This window comes from Malaya genurostris, chromosome 2, assembly GCF_030247185.1.
Source record: "Malaya genurostris strain Urasoe2022 chromosome 2, Malgen_1.1, whole genome shotgun sequence".
Lineage (NCBI taxonomy): Eukaryota > Metazoa > Arthropoda > Insecta > Diptera > Culicidae > Malaya > Malaya genurostris.
This window is the reverse complement of record NC_080571.1, coordinates 161,443,326-161,462,694: the sequence shown is the minus strand read 5'-3', so window position 1 is coordinate 161,462,694 and position 19,369 is coordinate 161,443,326. Positions and strand designations below refer to the sequence as shown.

Genomic DNA, 19,369 nt, shown 5'->3' with positions numbered 1-19,369 from the left:
ACAGAGTTGCCAGGATATTTTTTCAAAAACCTACCAATACTCAAACATTTATCTGGGTTTGTCTGGGTTTCAGGAATTGACATATTGTCGCAAAACTGAAATGTAGAGGCGCTGCTTGTTAAGAGATGATACTTTCAGCAAGAGCTGTCAAATCGGTAGGAAAATTTCTAATTACTTCACCTTTTCTACAATTTCTTATGAATACGGGCAACTTCATTTGAAAAATCATACACTCAAATAAAAACACGCTTAAAAATAGTTACTCAAAAATGAGTAAGATCTCACTCATCTACAGAAAAAGTGGAACAACTCTATTTTAGAGTAACTCCGAAGTTACTCAAATTTGAGTTCTTCCACTGGAAACGATATTTGGGTAAAATCTACTCATTTACTGAGTAATACTTTATTTGTACATGTACCAAAAATAGAGTAACTATCACTCAAATTTTGAGTGAAATTTTATTTCACATATTCCAAATTTGCAAAAAAATTGCTCCTTTTCTGAGTGTATTGTATCAAAATATTAAGTAATTGAACTCAACACTATATCAAGTGGTGGTTGCTTGGAGTAGTGTGTCAATCGCAAATTAACATACATGTCAGTTATGCCCAGGCACCAATCATACACTTATTCCTCAAAAATGACATTTGAGCATATTCGGTTTCATTCTAAAGCACAACACGGAGTTTATCATTCCGGTTTTTGCAGACACAACACCGTTTGTGTTGAGCGACTCACCCTCGAAATACGCGATCTCACTAACAAAATATACAACCTGTTGTTACAAATGGTTATTACAACTTTTAGACTGATCTTGCGAATAGTAACAAAAAAAAAACGAGTTAATGCGTTAAACTCAAATTTAGAGTAGGAGTTACTCAATATCATTGATGATAACTACTCAATTTTTGACGTTTCCATGTATCATTTGAATATGAGTAACTAGTACTCAAACTTTGAGTAACTTTTTCTAAGCGTGTAGAATGGTTTTAAATGTCAAATTGAATATTTTACGAAAACGAATGTTATACGAACATCCCCTAAAATGAATAGAGTCATCACATAAGGTTTACGTGAATTGACCAAACGTCAAACAATCTACGTGAATTTCCAGTGTAAAAAACTCGATTTTGAAAATGGCGAGCAGTGGCCCTTGAAGTGTAAGTAGTGTAAATATTTGCGAGTTATTTAATTACAATTTTTTACTCCATCGACCATTCCAGTATGAAAGTTTCCATGTGTTTAACTGGACCGAGTGCCTGCGTGAGTCCGGAAGTTTACCCGCTCCTGTCGAATGCTTCAAACAGGCCGTCGGTGTGAAGCTAGAGACACTGGAACCATGTAATGCGACTTCAACCTGCATCGGTAGTGTTGTGGGAGTTCTTGGATCTTGACTGCGGCTTCGGTTGGATGGCAGTGACAACATAAACGATTTCTGGAGGCTTGTCGATTTGAGATACCACGACGTTATTAGTTGCTTTTTAAGCCATTATAATTGTATGACAATTTTTTGATATAAATGTTTTATAGTTCATGGCATTTTTCATTTCATAGATTTATATCAAGATCTGGCATCTCCCTTTCAACTTCAACCAATATATAAAATAGTAATTTTCTGGTATCTAAATTTGATACGAACTGATAGATGAATGTGAAATGAACAGTACATTACATTTTACCTATGAAACACGTATCTTTTACTGGATTATGTATAAAACAGCTTTAAAATGCCAGTCCATTAAAACCTACGTGAAATGATGAGTAGAAAATGTAAGTGTTACTACTTTGTAAAATAATTTCTATTCATGTTTCAGTAGAACCAGAAATCAGTAATAATTTTCATCGCTACTAGCTTTGACGCTTTGTTGAAAACGTAGCACATCCCTACATATGCGAGTTGTTTATAGCGAGAAAAGGAAAAAAGAAAACAGAATTTTAACAAAACTCGAACGAAATCTCGCGAAAGAAATACTTTCTAACTGATATTTTTCGCCAAATGCATAGTAAAATCATTTACCTACAATCGTATGTTTTTGATTTTTCGTGAATTGGGTTAGTATTTTAGAAATTTGCAATTTAGGGTGAAATTTCGGCGACAAAGCAAGAGGAAGCAGTGAGTTGTCTTGCTTCGACCTGACCACGGCGAAGCGCTACCTTAATACGGATTTCCAAAGAGGCTTAAAAGCTTTTTCGTATGAGCAAACTATTAGTATTAGTGACAAGAAGCAGTCTCGGCATAAAATGCCTTTTGCGGAATTTGATCTTAATGTTCTTACAGACAGATGGAAAGAATTATTGCTCATCGAATATACAATTCTACAGCCATCATGTTTATTTTATTGTCGATATTTAATTTTATTAGTGGAATACAGATTTTTTATTCAGAGTAAGACAAATTTCCTATGAAAAAATCTGGCATCTCTGCTGCAGACAGAGTGGGCGCGAGAAGTTGTTCCGAGCTGGTGACATTAGCACACCTAAAGGGGAATTATATTATATTATTTTATTAGTGGAATACAGATTTTTTATTCAGAGTAAGACAAATTTCCTATGAAAAAATCTGGCATCTCTGCTGCAGACAGAGTGGGCGCGAGAAGTTGTTCCGAGCTGGTGACATTAGCACACCTAAAGCGGGAATTATATTAGCATCAAATCATTCAGAACCTACCAGACTCGAGAAATTCGCTCACCTTTCACTCTCCCTTTGATTTGCTATTGCCCCGTTTACTCTTCTGCTTGCTGCCAGTATGATGGTGCCAGTGTACTGCCCTCTTAATAAAAAACGTTCAACTGTGGACCAACTTATTAGATCAAAGAAAGACCACTGTTGAACGTTTTTTTTTTTTCTAAGAGTGCAGTACACTGTCACCAGCATGCTGGCAACCAGCAATAGTGTGAACACTACATGTAAGTCAATTTCCCGCCAAGTTCGGTTCAACTTACGGCCACCAGACTGTGTCTGCAGGCTAAATAACCAGATCTGTTGCCAGATTAAACCAATATCAGATTAAACATATTTGACTGGATTTTAACACCAGATTTGTACGCTTTTTGCCCTCAGAATTTAAGTGGTGAAACCTTATTATTTGCTCTGGAACATAAAGCCCAGTAAAAATTTCCTTGTATATGTTTTTTTATGCAAAGTTCCAGAGTTAAGCGGTTTTCCTTCTGCGTTTTTTGTATGCGTGGGATCTTGACACCCTGATATTTCGCATAAAAAAGCCGCATAAAAAAGATCACATAAAAAAAGACCTTAGTGTATAAAGGGTGAAACAGTCATTCATAAGCCATTTGTTTACGTAAGTTTCGCCTTTCGTGTTCCATGCCAACAAACAATTGTTAGTAAGGAACTAGGACAGGACCTGACAATTGTTAATTTTGAAGATGACCCGAAAAATAAAATATCAAATGTCAAGCTACATTGTTACCGACGATACTGACAACACTTTTTCTACCACCCTGCAGTAATCTTGATTTCAACAACTTGTACTTGCTTATGTCAGTTTCAACCAATCACGAGCTGGTCCGAAATTGGTCCTAATGCCCCGTTTACACTTCTGCTGGCTGCCAGCATGCTGGTGTCAGTGTACTGCCCTCCTAGGAAAAAAACGTTCAACGGTGGTCCTTCGTTGGTCTAATACTTTGTATCATTGGACCACAGTTGAACGTTTTTTTCCTAAGAGGGCAGTACTCTGACACCAGCATGCTGGCAGCCAGCAGAAGTGTAAACGGGGCATTAGGACCAATTTCGGACCAGCTCGTGATTGGTTGAAACTGACATAAGCAAGTACAAGTTGTTGAAATCAAGATTACTGCAGGGTGGTAGAAAAAGTGTTGTCAGTATCGTCGGTAACAATGTAGCTTGACATTTGATATTTTATTTTTTGGGTCATCTTCAAAATTATTGATTTCAATAGGATTTAAGTTCAATTTGTTTTTAAATTCTGTCAATGCGGAAAGTATACGAGTACATTAAACAATCACTGGATGATACAAAGAGAAAGCCTGAAATCACGAAGTGTGATATGGACGAGAATATTGATTATGTTGGTTGAGAATAGCACCCAATCTTTGGATACTTCTGTATGTTATTATTTTTCTCAAATAGAATATGTTGAATACTTTAGTTAATAAAGCTGCAAAAATCAATTATTCAAAATTGAGTGTTTTAGAAAAATTTTATTAAGCTGTTTCAACTAAACGTCAGTTATGCTCAGGCACCAATCATACACTTATTCCTCAGAAATGACATTTGAGCATATTCGGTTTCATTCTAAAGCACAACACGGAGTTTATCATTCCGGTTTTTGCAGACACAACACCGTTTGTGTTGAGCGACTCACCGACGACACGACCAGACACTCCGAAGAAAAATCGGAATAAAAAGTGTTCGTGAGCGATTTACCACCAGTTACCATAAATATAGCGACCCCTTGAAAATGACAAAAACTAACTTTTCGAGCAACGCTGCTTAGGTTGCTATGAACTAGTTACCAAGGAGCACCAGAATAAATAAACAAACAGTTTAAAATTGTTGTGGAATAATTCTACAGATTTTATTTTTGTGTCTTTTCCGGTTATTTAGTGAATTTCGGAGAGCAACTAAATAATTTTAATCATCATCGATGCAAATTATGATGAAGCTGAGTGCAGGTGAGTGCTTGAATTTTATCATTAAATAAAAATTTTCTATTTGCAGTTAACATTCTTTCGCCGACTTCGAAAATGCTTCTGGACATGGGCAAACAAATAGAGCAGTTTAACAAGTCATTATCCTGCAATTCCACGGTTACCAAACCAGCCAGAGTGAGGAAATGCGACATTTTGCACGGAAACTAAAGCGGTTTCAAGATGATTGCTTCCACTGTTTTTGTTATTATATACAATTAATAATTACTACGTAGGTTTTTTTGATCGTATACCGTAATTACCGTATCTATGTAGAAAATATATTTACATTTTCTAAATTATACAATGATCTTGTGATATTATACACAGAAGTCCGAATATTCATGATTCTTTTTGTAACGTAATCTTCTAGTTTGTTGACTAGTTGTTATGTGATAGTTACCATGTTTTCACAGATCATTTCTTTCATTTTTAAATATGAATTTTGTTAGTCATAGAGAATTACAGTGGCAGCATGCAATGATTAGTTTTGATAGGTCAGGAAAACATTTTCGATAATGGGAAGACATTGTTGCGTTGCTAGGTGTTTCAGTCGTGAAGGAGATCCAGTATCTTTCTATTCGTTTCCTACGAACAGTAATATGTAAAATTAAGCCAGATATACATAATTTAGTTAATTTCACTTCATTCACTCTGAAAAACGATCGTAAGACATGTCCACGGAATACCAAACGAAATTAACAATAAATTGCAGTGAGAAACACTTTCGACTTCTCAAAAACGCTAGTGGTAATAAAAAAAATTAAGATATTCTTGAAGTCAAAATATATGTATTTTTATTTCATGCTTTAATAACTTTTGCTTTTAAATAATTATTTTCATTTTGATTTTGTCAGAAAAAGACAACCGATTCTTTCAATATCATGTTATTTTTATTTTCGTTTGTATGTCCTTTTACTACGAGTAAACTTTATTCAATTAAAAACATTATTAACGATAGTTGCATAAAACAATTTTTTTATGTTCCTAATTCGCATTATTTTGAGTTCCAAACACAGTTGCGCGCTGTAAATGTACCCAAATGCAAATCATTCACTACCACCTGACAATACAACTTTCTAGCTATGAATATGAAATGATAAAAGCCTTCCTCTCTGTGGCAGCGACGAAATTGTTCCAGTTCATTAAAAAAAGATACAAATTAAAAAAAATACGCCAAAATGACTCAAAACTCTCTGAAATAATAAATTTAATACCTGCCAGCGGGCCAACTACACTCAGTGGTTTTGTTTTAAGTGAGAATCTCTTGTTTTTGTTTACATTCCTTGTGTAGTTACTAAGGCTACTGGTAACTGTAGCCAAAAAAATTCAAAATCAATAATTTATCAACTTGAGTTGCCAGTTCCAACATTTTTTCAAGCGATTTCGTTTTGACATTACCAGTTACTGAGGGGTAGTTAAATTTGCGATACAGTTTTAATAATCGAGTGGCAGGTCGTGTCGTCGGACTCACCCTCGAAATACGCGATCTCACTAACAAAATATACAACCTGTTGTTACAAATGGTTATTACAACTTTTAGACTGATCTTGCGAATACTAACAAAAAATAAACGAGTTAATGCGTTAAACTCAAATTTAGAGTAGGAATTAATTAATATCATTGATGATAACTACACGCTTACTTGTGGCTACCCAAAATTGAGTCAAAAGTCACTCAATTTCGCAAAAACTATACCTATCCAAAATTGAGTACAGTAAGTATTACGCACTTTTGGGTAAATATGCTTTTCGCAAAATTTGAGTAGAACTTACTCTCTTTTGTTGACATTTGTAAATATGTGGAAAGTACCCATTATTATCCAACCCAATGATGTTTAAATAAATTACTTTAAAAACTTTTAAAAAATAACTACGTTTTATTGCAATACCCACATGTGCAACAGGTTTAATTCAATGTTTTTTTTTCAAACATGTATCCGGAACAGTTCTGCTTCTCTCGGCATCAATCCACCAAGCAACCACAAACGAGAAATCTATTCGTAGTTCAAATGTATTTTTATTGCATAATGTAAAAATGCGTTTTAATGTATTTTACTTACCAGCTAGAGCCTTAAACGACTCGCTGTCTATAATACTTTTAATTTTATCCATCCGGAAAAACTTGAAAATGTCGGATGGCGCGGTTAAGTTACTTTGACACAGTGACAGTTTTAAATTCTACTCATTTTTTGACATCTGTTCACAGTTGTTGAAAATGAGTACTTTCGATTCACTCACTGGGTAGCCACAAGTAAGCGTGTACTCAATTTCTGACGTTTCCATGTATCATTTGAATATGAGTAACTAGTACTCAAACTTTGAGTAACTTTTTCTAAGCGTGTAGAATGGTTTCAAATGTCAAATTGAATATTTTACGTGACGAAAATGAATGTTATACGAACATCCCCTAAAATGAATAGAGTCATCACATAAGGTTTACGTGAATTGACCAAACGTCAAACAATCTACGTGAATTTCCAGTGTAAAAAACTCGATTTTGAAAATGGCGAGCAGTGGCCCTCGAAGTGTAAGTAGTGTAAATATTTGCGAGTTATTTAATTACAATTTTTTACTCCATCGACCATTCCAGTATGAAAGTTTCCATGTGTTTAACTGGACCGAGTGCCTGCGTGAGTCCGGAAGTTTACCCGCTCCTGCCGAATGCTTCAAACAGGCCGTCGGTGTGAAGCTAGAGACACTGGAACCATGTAATGCGACTTCAACCTGCATCGGTAGTGTTGTGGGAGTTCTTGGATCTTGACTGCGGCTTCGGTTGGATGGCAGTGACAACATAAACGATTTCTGGAGGCTTGTCGATTTGAGATACCACGACGTTATTAGTTGCTTTTTAAGCCATTGACAATTTTTTGATATAAATGTTTTATATTTTATGGCATTTTTCATTTCATAGATTTATATCAAGATCTGGCATCTCCCTTTCGACTTCAACCAATATATAAAATAGTAATTTTCTGGTATCTAAATTTGATACGAACTGATAGATGAATGTGAAATGAACAGTACATTACATTTTACCTATGAAACACGTATCTTTTACTGGATTATGTATAAAACAGCTTTTAAATGCCAGTCCATTAAAACCTACGTGAAATGATGAGTAGAAAATGTAAGTGTTACTACTTTGTAAAATAATTTCTATTCATGTTTCAGTAGAACCAGAAATCAGTAATAATTTTCATCGCTACTAGCTTTGACGCTTTGTTGAAAACGTAGCACATCCCTACATATGCGAGTTGTTTATAGCGAGAAAAGGAAAAAAGAAAACCGAATTTTAACAAATCTCGCGAAAGAAAAGTATTCTAACTAATATTTTTCGCCAAATGCATAGTAAAATCATTTACTATGTTTTTGATTTTTCGTGAATTGGGTTAGTATTTTAGAAATTTGCAATTTAGGGTGAAATTTCGGCGACAAAGCAAGAGGAAGCAGTGAGTTGTCTTGCTTCGACCTGACCACGGCGAAGCGCTACCTTAATACGGATTTCAAAAGAGGCTTAAAAGCTTTTTCGTATGAGCAAACTATTAGTATTAGTGACAAGAAGCAGTCTCGGCATAAAATGCCTTTTGCGGAATTTGATTTTTCTGTTCTTACAGACAGATGGAAAGAATTATTGCTCATCGAATATACAATTCTACAGCCATCATGTTTATTTTATTGTCGATATTTAATTTTATTAGTGGAATACAGATTTTTTATTCAGAGTAAGACAAATTTCCTATGAAAAAATCTGGCATCTCTGCTGCAGACAGAGTGGGCGCGAGAAGTTGTTCCGAGCTGGTGACATTAGCACACCTAAAGCAGGAATTATATTAGCATCAAATCATTCAGAACCTACCAGACACTGTCACTGTCACCAGCATGCTGGCAACCAGCAATAGTGTGAACACTACATGTAAGTCAATTTCCCGCGCCAAGTTCGGTTCAACTTACGGCCACCAGACTGTGTCTGCAGGCTAAATAACCAGATCTTTTGCCAGATTAAACCAATATCAGATTAAACATATTTGACTGGATTTTAACACCAGATTTGTACGCTTTTTGCCTTTAGAATTTAAGTGGTGAAACCTTATTATTTGCTCTGGAACATAAAGCCCAGTAAAAATTTTCTTGTATATGTTTTTTTATGCAAAGTTCCAGAGTTAAGCGGTTTTCCTTCTGCGTTTTTTGTATGCGTGGGATCTTGACACCCTGATATTTCGCATAAAAAAGCCGAATAAAAAAGATCACATAAAAAAAGACCTTAGTGTATAAAGGGTGAAACAGTCATTCATAAGCCATTTGTTTACGTAAGTTTCGCCTTTCGTGTTCCATGCCAACAAACAATTGTTAGTAAGGAACTAGGACAGGACCTGACAATTGTTAATCCACTTTTATGCCTCGTTTACACTTCTGCTGGCTGCCAGCATGCCTATTGAAATCAATAATTTTGAAGATGACCCGAAAAATAAAATATCAAATGTCAAGCTACATTGTTACCGACGATACTGACAACACTTTTTCTACCACCCTGCAGTAATCTTGATTTCAACAACTTGTACTTGCTTATGTCAGTTTCAACCAATCACGAGCTAGTCCGAAATTGGTCCTAATGCCCCGTTTACACTTCTGCTGGCTGCCAGCATGCTGGTGTCAGTGTACTGCCCTCCTAGGAAAAAAAACGTTCAACGGTGGTCCTTCGTTGGTCTAATACTTTGGATCATTGGACCACAGTTGAACGTTTTTTTTTTCCTAAGAGGGCAGTATACTGACACCAGCATGCTGGCAGCCAGCAGAAGTGTAAACGGGGCATTAGGACCAATTTCAGACCAGCTCGTGATTGGTTGAAACTGACATAAGCAAGTACAAGTTGTTGAAATCAAGATTACTGCAGGGTGGTAGAAAAAGTGTTTTAAGTATCGTCGGTAACAATGTAGCTTGACATTTGATATTTTATTTTTCGGGTCATCTTCAAAATTATTGATTTCAATAGGATTTAAGTTCAATTTGTTTTTAAATTCTGTCAATGGGGACAGTATACGAGTACATTTAACAATCACTGGATGATACAAAGAGAAAGCCTGAAATCACGAAGTGTGATTTCGAGTGGACGAGAATATTGATTATGTTGGTTGAGAATAGCACCCAATCTTTGGATACTTCTGTATGTTATTATTTTTCTCAAATAGAATATGTTGAATACTTTAGTTAATAAAGCTGCAAAAATAATTATTCAAAATTGAGTGTTTTAGAAAAATATTATTAAGCTGTTTCAACTAAACGTTTTCTTCAAAACAAACATCTGATCAAAATGAATCCAGAGCTATATTTTTGACCGATATAACATTTGTCTAAGTGTTTTCAAATGATAAATAATTACATGTTATAAGGGGAGAAAGTTTTCAGAATGAACAATTATCTCTACTGGCAACAGTGATCGCGAGGCTTTTATTATTTACAGCAGGGAGAAACCGGAATAAGAAGAGAAATATTTTTCTGGAAAAAGAAGCCAGTTGTCTGGTCCTGTCCTAGGTAAGGAAGGGCGATCTATGTTAGTTTCGCCCTTCTTTGAAAACCAGCTGAAGTCAGAAACAGATTTTTCCATTAATAGTACACTCAAAAAATAAATCACATTAGTTTTATGGGATTACTCACGTAAATGCAGTGCTTCATTTATATTTGATATTCTACGTGATGTCTATGAATAACATCTGGAAACCAAGTACAAGCTATGTGATTTTCACATAATGAAAATTTCAAATCTCAAAATGGCTGACATGTTGGTGGCAGGCTTGAACATAATGCATTCGTTATTGGAAGTTTTTAAAGGTAAGTAAAGTTTCAAAACAGCCCTGACCTGGAAGGATTCTTAGTGTCAGTAGGATCCATAGTACTAGCCATGCAATGATTATGTACAATAAGAATCGGCTGCGAAGTCTGTTGAAACAGAAAAGCCAAATTCCACGAAACGAATGTAATGCCCGGACTTTGCTTCTACAGTTTCAAAACTAGTGTAGTACTCAATATACAATTTTGCGCTTAGTTTTAGTAGAATGCGATATTTGCTTGTTCGAGCTCTTGATCTCCGGAAGTATTTAGAACCAACAGCATACGAAAATATTTTCGATCTTATAATTTCCGGGAGAAAACAAAATGTAATTCAAGTTTGAAGTAAGAATTTTTGATTAATTTATTTACATTTTCAGAAATCATAAATAGAAAAACTTCTGTCGGTGCCGCCGACTCTATTGTTTACAAAGGAATTAACTACAAAATAGGACAGTTTGTCATAATTTTTTTATTGGATCAAGCTGTACTCTATGAAATCAGAGATTTTATCGTTAGATGAAATATTTCACTTGATTTTGCAATTATGGGCAAATGAGCACTATGTCGCGATTGAAACATCAGGTTCATTATTACTGGTATTGATTATTTTAATCGACGACCAACAATAGTTTTAAATGTAGATAATAAGTTTATACTTAGAGTTAAGTATAAGTTTAATTTCATTGAGTTACTATTCGTTAAGGTTGATGATGTAACCATTAATATGTAAATAGATGTAAAATAACAAGCGATCTGTTGGAAATGCATTCTGCAAATAAATGCATTTTTAATGTTAGTTTTAACTGAGTTTTATATACTATACAATCATGTACCATTTCATGTAATTATTATGTGATTTTCCTATACTCAATAAAGATGTTTAAGTCATGTAACTATTACGTGAAGTTCTGTTAAAACATATGAAAATCACGTTGTATCCAACGGACAAGTGATATATTATTTACCTATTGAATAAGATGCATGATATATGAACAATCCGATACAATTCATTTATCTACTCCATAGAATTTATGTGAAAAGTTGGGTGGATGAGATTCATGTATGTTTTCAAGTAGAATTAACGTGATTTCTTTTTTGAGTGTAGAACTCTGCGTGTAAACAGAGTTGCCAGGATATTTTTTCAAAAACCTACCAATACTCAAACATTTATCTGGGTTTATCTGGGTTTCAGGAATTGACATATTGTCGCAAAAGTGAAATGTAGAGGCGCTGCTTGTTAAGAGATGATACTTTCAGCAAGAGCTGTCAAATCGGTAGGAAAATTTCTAATTACTTCACCTTTTCTACAATTTCTTATGAATACGGGCAACTTCATTTGAAAAATCATACACTCAAATAAAAACACGCTTAAAATAGTTACTCAAAAATGAGTAAGATCTCACTCATCTACAGAAAAAGTGGAACAACTCTAATTTAGAGTAACTCCGAAGTTACTCAAATTTGAGTTCTTTCACTGGAAACGATATTTGGGTAAAATCTACTCATTTACTGAGTAATACTTTATTTGTACATGTACCAAAAATAGAATAACTATCACTCAAATTTTGAGTGAAATTTTATTTCACATATACCAAATTTTCAAAAAAATTGCTCCTTTTCTGAGTGTATTGTAAGTAATAGTGTAAATATTAAGTAATTGAACTTAATACTATATCACGTGGTGGTTGCTTGGAGTAGTGTGTCAATCGCAAATTAACATACATGTCAGTTATGCTCAGGCACCAATCATACACTTATTCCTCAGAAATGACATTTGAGCATATTCGGTTTCATTCTAAAGCACAACACGGAGTTTATCATTCCGGTTTTTGCAGACACAACACCGTTTGTGTTGAGCGACTCACCCTCGAAATACGCGATCTCACTAACAAAATATACAACCTGTTGTTACAAATGGTTATTACAACTTTTAGACTGATCTTGCGAATAGTAACAAAAAAACGAGTTAATGCGTTAAACTCAAATTTAGAGTACGAGTTACTCAATATCATTGATGATAACTACTCAATTTTTGACGTTTCCATGTATCATTTGAATATGAGTAACTAGTACTCAAACTTTGAGTAACTTTTTCTAAGCGTGTAGAATGGTTTCAAATGTCAAATTGAATATTTTACGTGACATTCATTTTCGTAACATTTCACATTCATTATACGTACATCCCCTAAAATAAATAGAGTCATCACATAAGGTTTACGTGAATTGACCAAACGTCAAACAATCTACATGAATTTCCAGTGTAAAATTTTGAAAATGGCGAGCAGTGGCCCCCGAAGTGTAAGTAGTGTAAATATTTGCGAGTTATTTAATTACAATTTTTTACTCCATCGACCATTCCAGTATGAAAGTTTCCATGTGTTTAACTGGACCGAGTGCCTGCGTGAGTCCGGAAGTTTACCCGCTCCTGCCGAATGCTTCAAACAGGCCGTCGGTGTGAAGCTAGAGACACTGGAACCATGTAATGCGACTTCAACCTGCATCGGTAGTGTTGTGGGAGTTCTTGGATCTTGACTGCGGCTTCGGTTGGATGGCAGTGACAACATAAACGATTTCTGGAGGCTTGTCGATTTGAGATACCAAGACGTTATTAGTTGCTTTTTAAGCCATTATAATTGTATGACAATTTTTTGATATAAATGTTTTATATTTCATGGCATTTTTCATTTCATAGATTTATATCAAGATCTGGCATCTCCCTTTCGACATCAACCAATATATAAAATAGTAATTTTCTGGTATCTAAATTTGATACGAACTGATAGATGAATGTGAAATGAACAGTACATTACATTTTACCTATGAAACACGTATCTTTTACTGGATTATGTATAAAACAGCTTTTAAATGCCAGTCCATTAAAACCTACGTGAAATGATGAGTAGAAAATGTAAGTAAGTGTTACTACTTTGTAAAATAATTTCTATTCATGTTTCAGTAGAACCAGAAATCAGTAATGATTTTCATCGCTACTAGCTTTGACGCTTTGTTGAAAACGTAGCACATCCCTTCATATGCTAGTTGTTTATAGCGAGAAAAGGAAAAAAGAAAACCAAATTTTAACAAAACTCGCACGAAATCTCGCGAAAGAAAAGCTTTCTAACTGATATTTTTCGCCAAATGCATAGTAAAATCATTTACTATGTTTTTGATTTTTCGTGAATTGGATTAGTATTTTAGAAATTTGCAATTTAGGGTGAAATTTCAGCGACAAAGCAAGAGGAAGCAGTGAGTTGTCTTGCTTCGATCGATCTGACCATGGCGAAGCGCTACCTTAGTACGGATTTCAAAAGAGGCTTAAAAGCTTTTTCGTATGAGCAAACTATTAGTATTAGTGACAAGAAGCAGTCTCGGCATAAAATGCCTTTTGCGGAATTTGATATTTCTGTTCTTACAGACAGATGGAAAGAATTATTGCTCATCGAATATACAATTCTACAGCCATCATGTTTATTTTATTGTCGATATTTAATTTTATTAGTGGATGCAGATAATACAGATTTTTTATTCAGAGTAAGACAAATTTCCTATGAAAAAATCTGGCATCTCTGCTGCAGACAGAGTTGGCGCGAGAAGTTGTTCCGAGCTGGTGACATTAGCACACCTAAAGCGGGAATTATATTAGCATCAAATCATTCAGAACCTACCAGACTCGAGAAATTCGCTCACCTTTCACTCTCCCTTTGATTTGCTAAAGCCCCGTTTACTCTTCTGCTTGCTGCCAGTATGATGGTGCCAGTGTACTGTCCTCTTAAGGTAGCGTTTCGCCGTGGTCAGGTCGAAGCAAGACAACTCACTGCTTCCTCTTGCTTTGTCGCCGAAATTTCACCCTAAATAGCAAATTTCTAAAATACTAACCCGATTCACGAAAAATCAAAAACATACGATTGTAGGTAAATGATTTTACTATGCATTTGGCGAAAAATATCAGTTAGAAAGCTTTTCTTTCGCGAGATTTCGTGCGAGTTATGTTGAAATTTGGCTTTCATTTTTCCTTTTCTCGCTATAAACAACTCGCATATGTAGGAATGTGCTACGTTTTCAACAAAGCGTCAAAGCTAGTAGCGATGAAAATCTTTACTGATTTCTGGTTCTACTGAAACATGAATAGAAATTATTTTACAAAGTAGTAACACTCACTTACATTTTCTACTCATCTATATTCAACGTTTACGCAGAGAGAACGGACAACGAAAACAAAAGAAATGTTGTTAGCGTCTACCGCATGTAGCATTTTGCACAGCCCAATGCATGCGTTGAAATTGTGTGCGTGCGAAAGAATAAGGAAAAACTCATTTATTTTTATAACTCGCACGAAATCTTTCGATAAAAATGTTTATCAGGCACAATTTATATACGAATCGATAGAAAAATTAATTATCTAGAATCGTATGTTCTTGGAATTTCCGTTTTCTTCCCCGTTAGCTCGCAATATTTGGTAAAGTGCGTGAAACTCCGAGATAGGCAGCGAACTCCCGTGACCACGGCGAAGCGCTACCTTAATAAAAAACGTTCAACTGTGGACCAACATATTAGACCAAAGAAAGACCACTGTTGAACTTTTTTTTTCTAAGAGTGCAGTACACTGTCACCAGCATGCTGGCAACCAGCAATAGTGTGAACACTACATGTAAGTCAATTTCCCGCACCAAGTTCGGTTCAACTTACGGCCACCAGCCTGTGTCTGCAGGCTAAATAACCAGATCTTTTGCCAGATTAAACCAATATCAGATTATACATATTTGACTGGATTTTAACACCAGATTTGTACGCTTTTTGCCTTTAGAATTTAAGTGGTGAAACCTTATTATTTGCTCTGGAACATAAAGCCCAGTAAAAATTTCCTTGTATATGTTTTTTATGTAAGTTTCGCCTTTCGTGTTCCATGCCAACAAACAATAGTTAGTAAGGAACTAGGACAGGACCTGACAATTGTTAATCCTCTTTTATGCCTCGTTTACACTTCTGCTGGCTGCCAGCATGCTGGTGTCAGTGTACTGCCCTCCTAGGAAAAAAAAAACGTTCAACGGTTGTCCTTCGTTGGTCTAATACTTTGTATCATTGGACCACAGTTGAACGTTTTTTTCCTAAGAGGGCAGTACTCTGACACCAGCATGCTGGCAGCCAGCAGAAGTGTAAACGGGGCATTAGGACCAATTTCGGACCAGCTCGTGATTGGTTGAAACTGACATAAGCAAGTACAAGTTGTTGAAATCAAGATTACTGCAGGGTAGAAAAAGTGTTGTCAGTATCGTCGGTAACAATGTAGCTTGATATTTGATATTTTATTTTTCGGGTCATCTTCAAAATTATTGATTTCAATAGGATTTAAGTTCAATTTGTTTTTAAATTCTGTCAATGCGGAAAGTATACGAGTACATTTAACAATCACTGGATGATACAAAGAGAAAGCCTGAAATCACGAAGTGTGATATGGACGAGAATATTGATTATGTTGGTTGAGAATAGCACCCAATCTTTGGATAATTCTGTATGTTATTATTTTTCTCAAATAGAATATGTTGAATACTTTAGTTAATAAAGCTGCAAAAATTAATTATTCAAAATTGAGTGTTTTAGAAAAATTTTATTAAGCTGTTTCAACTAAACGTTTTCTTCAAAACAAACATCTGATCAAAATGAATCCAGAGCTATATTTTTGACCGATATAACATTTGTCTAAGTGTTTTCAAATGATAAATAATTACATGTTATAAGGGGAGAAAGTTTTCAGAATGAACAATTATCTCTACTGGCAACAGTGATCGCGAGGCTTTTATTATTTACAGCAGGGAGAAACCGGAATAAGAAGAGAAATATTTTTCTGGAAAAAGAAGCCAGTTGTCTGGTCCTGTCCTAGGTAAGGAAGGGCGATCTATATTAGTTTCGCCCTTCTTTGAAAACCAGCTGAAGTCAGAAACAGATTTTTCCATTAATAGTACACTCAAAAAATAAATCACATTAGTTTTATGGGATTACTCACGTAAATGCAGAGCTTCATTTATATTTGATATTCTTCGTGATGTCTATGAATAACATCTGGAAACCAAGTACAAGCTATGTGATTTTCACATAATCTTCAAATGGAGAGTCCCATGATCGAAGTTTAAGTGAATTTGCTCTATGAAAATTTCAAATCTCAAAATGGCTGACATGTTAGTGGCAGGCTTGAACATAATGCATTCGTTATTGGAAGTTTTTAAAGGTAAGTAAAGTTTCAAAACAGCCCTGACCTGGAAGGATTCTTAGTGTCAGTAGGATCCATAGTACTAGCCATGCAATGATTATGTACAATAAGAATCGGCTGCGAAGTCTGTTGAAACAGAAAGGCCAAATTCCACGAAACGAATGTAATGCCCGGACTTTGCTTCTACAGTTTCAAAACTAGTGTAGTACTCAATATACAATTTTGCGTTTGGTTTTAGTAGAATGCGATATTGGCTTGTTCGAGCTCTTGATCTCCGGAAGTATTTAGAACCAACAGCATACGAATATATTTTCGATCTTATAAATCCCGGGAGAAAACAAAATGTATATAAATAATTCAAGTTTGAAGTAAGAATTTTTGATTAATTGATTTATATTTTCAGAAATCATAAATAGAAAAACTTCTGTCGGTACCGCCGACCCTATTGTTTACAAAGGAATTAACTACAAAATAGGACAGTTTGTCATATTTTTTTATCGGATCAAGCTGTACTCTATGGAATCAAAGATTTTATCGTTAGATGAAATATTTCACTTGATTTTGCAATTATGGGTAGTCATTGGTCAAAATGAGCACTATGTCGCGTTTGAAAAATCAGGTTCATTATTACTGGTATTGTTTATTTTAATCGACGACCAACAATAGTTTTAAATGTAGATAATAAGTTTATACTTAGAGTTAAGTATAAGTTTAATTTCATTGAGTTACTATTCGTTAAGGTTGATGATGTAACCATTAATATATAAATAGATGTAAAATAACAAGCGATCCGTTAGAAATGCATTCTGCAAATAAATGCCTTTTTAATGTTAGTTTTAACTGAGTTTTATATACTATACAATCATGTACCATTTCATGTAATTATTATGTGATTTTCCTATGCTCAATAAAGATGTTTAAGTCATGTAACTATTACGTGAAGTTCTGTTAAAACATATGAAAATCACGTTGTATTCAACGGACAAGTGATATATTATTTACCTATTGAATAAGATGCATGATATATGAACAATCAGATACAATTCATTTATCTACCCCATAGAATTTATGTGAAAAGTTGGGTGGATGAGATTCATGTATGTTTTCAAGTAGAATTAACGTGATTTCTTTTTTGAGTGTATAACTCTGCGTGTAAACAGAGTTGCCAGGATATTTTTTCAAAAACCTACCAATACTCAAACATTTATCTGGGTTTGTCTGGGTTTCAGGAATTGACATATTGTCGCAAAAGTGAAATGTAGAGGCGCTGCTTGTTAAGAGATGATACTTTCAGCAAGAGCTGTCAAATCGGTAGGAAAATTTCTAATTACTTTACCTTTTCTACAATTTCTTATGAATACGGGCAACTTCATTTGAAAAATCACACACTCAAATAAAAACACGCTTAAAAATAGTTACTCAAAAATGAGTAACTAAAGATCTCACTCATCTACAGAAAAGGTGGAACAACTCTAATTTAGAGTAACTCCGAAGTTACTCAAATTTGAGTTCTTCCACTGGAAACGATATTTGAGTAAAATCTACTTATTTACTGAGTAATACTTTATTTGTACATGTACCAAAAATAGAGTAACTATCACTCAAATTTTGAGTGAAATTTTATTTCACATTAACATACATGTCAGTTATGCTCAGGCACCAATCATACACTTATTCCTCAGAAATGACATTTGAGCATATTCGGTTTCATTCTAAAGCACAACACGGAGTTTATCATTCCGGTTTTTGCAGACACAACACCGTTTGTGTTGAGCGACTCACCCTCGAAATACGCGATCTCACTAACAAAATATACAACCTGTTGTTACAAATGGTTATTACAACTTTTAGACTGATCTTGCGAATAGTAACAAAAAAAAACGAGTTAATGCGTTAAACTCAAATTTAGAGTATGAGTTACTCAATATCATTGATGATAACTACTCAATTTTTGACGTTTCCATGTATCATTTGAATATGAGTAACTAGTACTCAAACTTTGAGTAACTTTTTCTAAGCGTGTAGAATGGTTTCAAATGTCAAATTGAATATTTTACGTGACGAAAATGAATGTTATACGAACATCCCCTAAAATGAATAGAGTCATCACATTAGGTTTACGTGAATTGACCAAACGTCAAACAATCTACGTGAATTTCCAGTGTAAAAAACTCGATTTTGAAAGTGGCGAGCAGTGGCCCTCGAAGTGTAAGTAGTGTAAATATTTGCGAGTTATTTAATTACAATTTTTTACTCCATCGACCATTCCAGTATGAAAGTTTCCATGTGTTTAACTGGACCGAGTGCCTGCGTGAGTCCGGAAGTTTACCCGCTCCTGCCGAATGCTTCAAACAGGCCGTCGGTGTGAAGCTAGAGACACTGGAACCATGTAATGCGACTTCAACCTGCATCGGTAGTGTTGTGGGAGTTCTTGGATCTTGACTGCGGCTTCGGTTGGATGGCAGTGACAACATAAACGATTTCTGGAGGCTTGTCGATTTGAGATACCGACGTTATTAGTTGCTTTTTAAGCCATTATAATTGTATGACAATTTTTTGATATAAATGTTTTATATTTCATGGCATTTTTTATTTCATAGATTTATATCAAGATCTGGCATCTCCCTTTCGACTTCAACCAATATATAAAATAGTAATTTTCTGGTA

General features: G+C 34.8%; 2 long non-coding RNA genes across 2 annotated transcripts; both read left to right on the top strand.

Moving 5' to 3' along the window:
* Positions 1–999: 999 nt before the first annotated feature.
* On the top strand, positions 1,000–1,533 carry LOC131432402 (uncharacterized). Its single transcript, XR_009229856.1, has 2 exons — positions 1,000–1,161; positions 1,225–1,533. It is a non-coding gene; the product is annotated as an uncharacterized LOC131432402 (long non-coding RNA).
* Positions 1,534–12,521: 10,988 nt separating this feature from the next.
* Positions 12,522–13,169, top strand: LOC131431700 (uncharacterized). The gene is made up of 2 exons (XR_009229716.1): positions 12,522–12,795; positions 12,859–13,169. It is a non-coding gene; the product is annotated as an uncharacterized LOC131431700 (long non-coding RNA).
* The last annotated feature ends 6,200 nt before the right edge of the window (positions 13,170–19,369 follow it).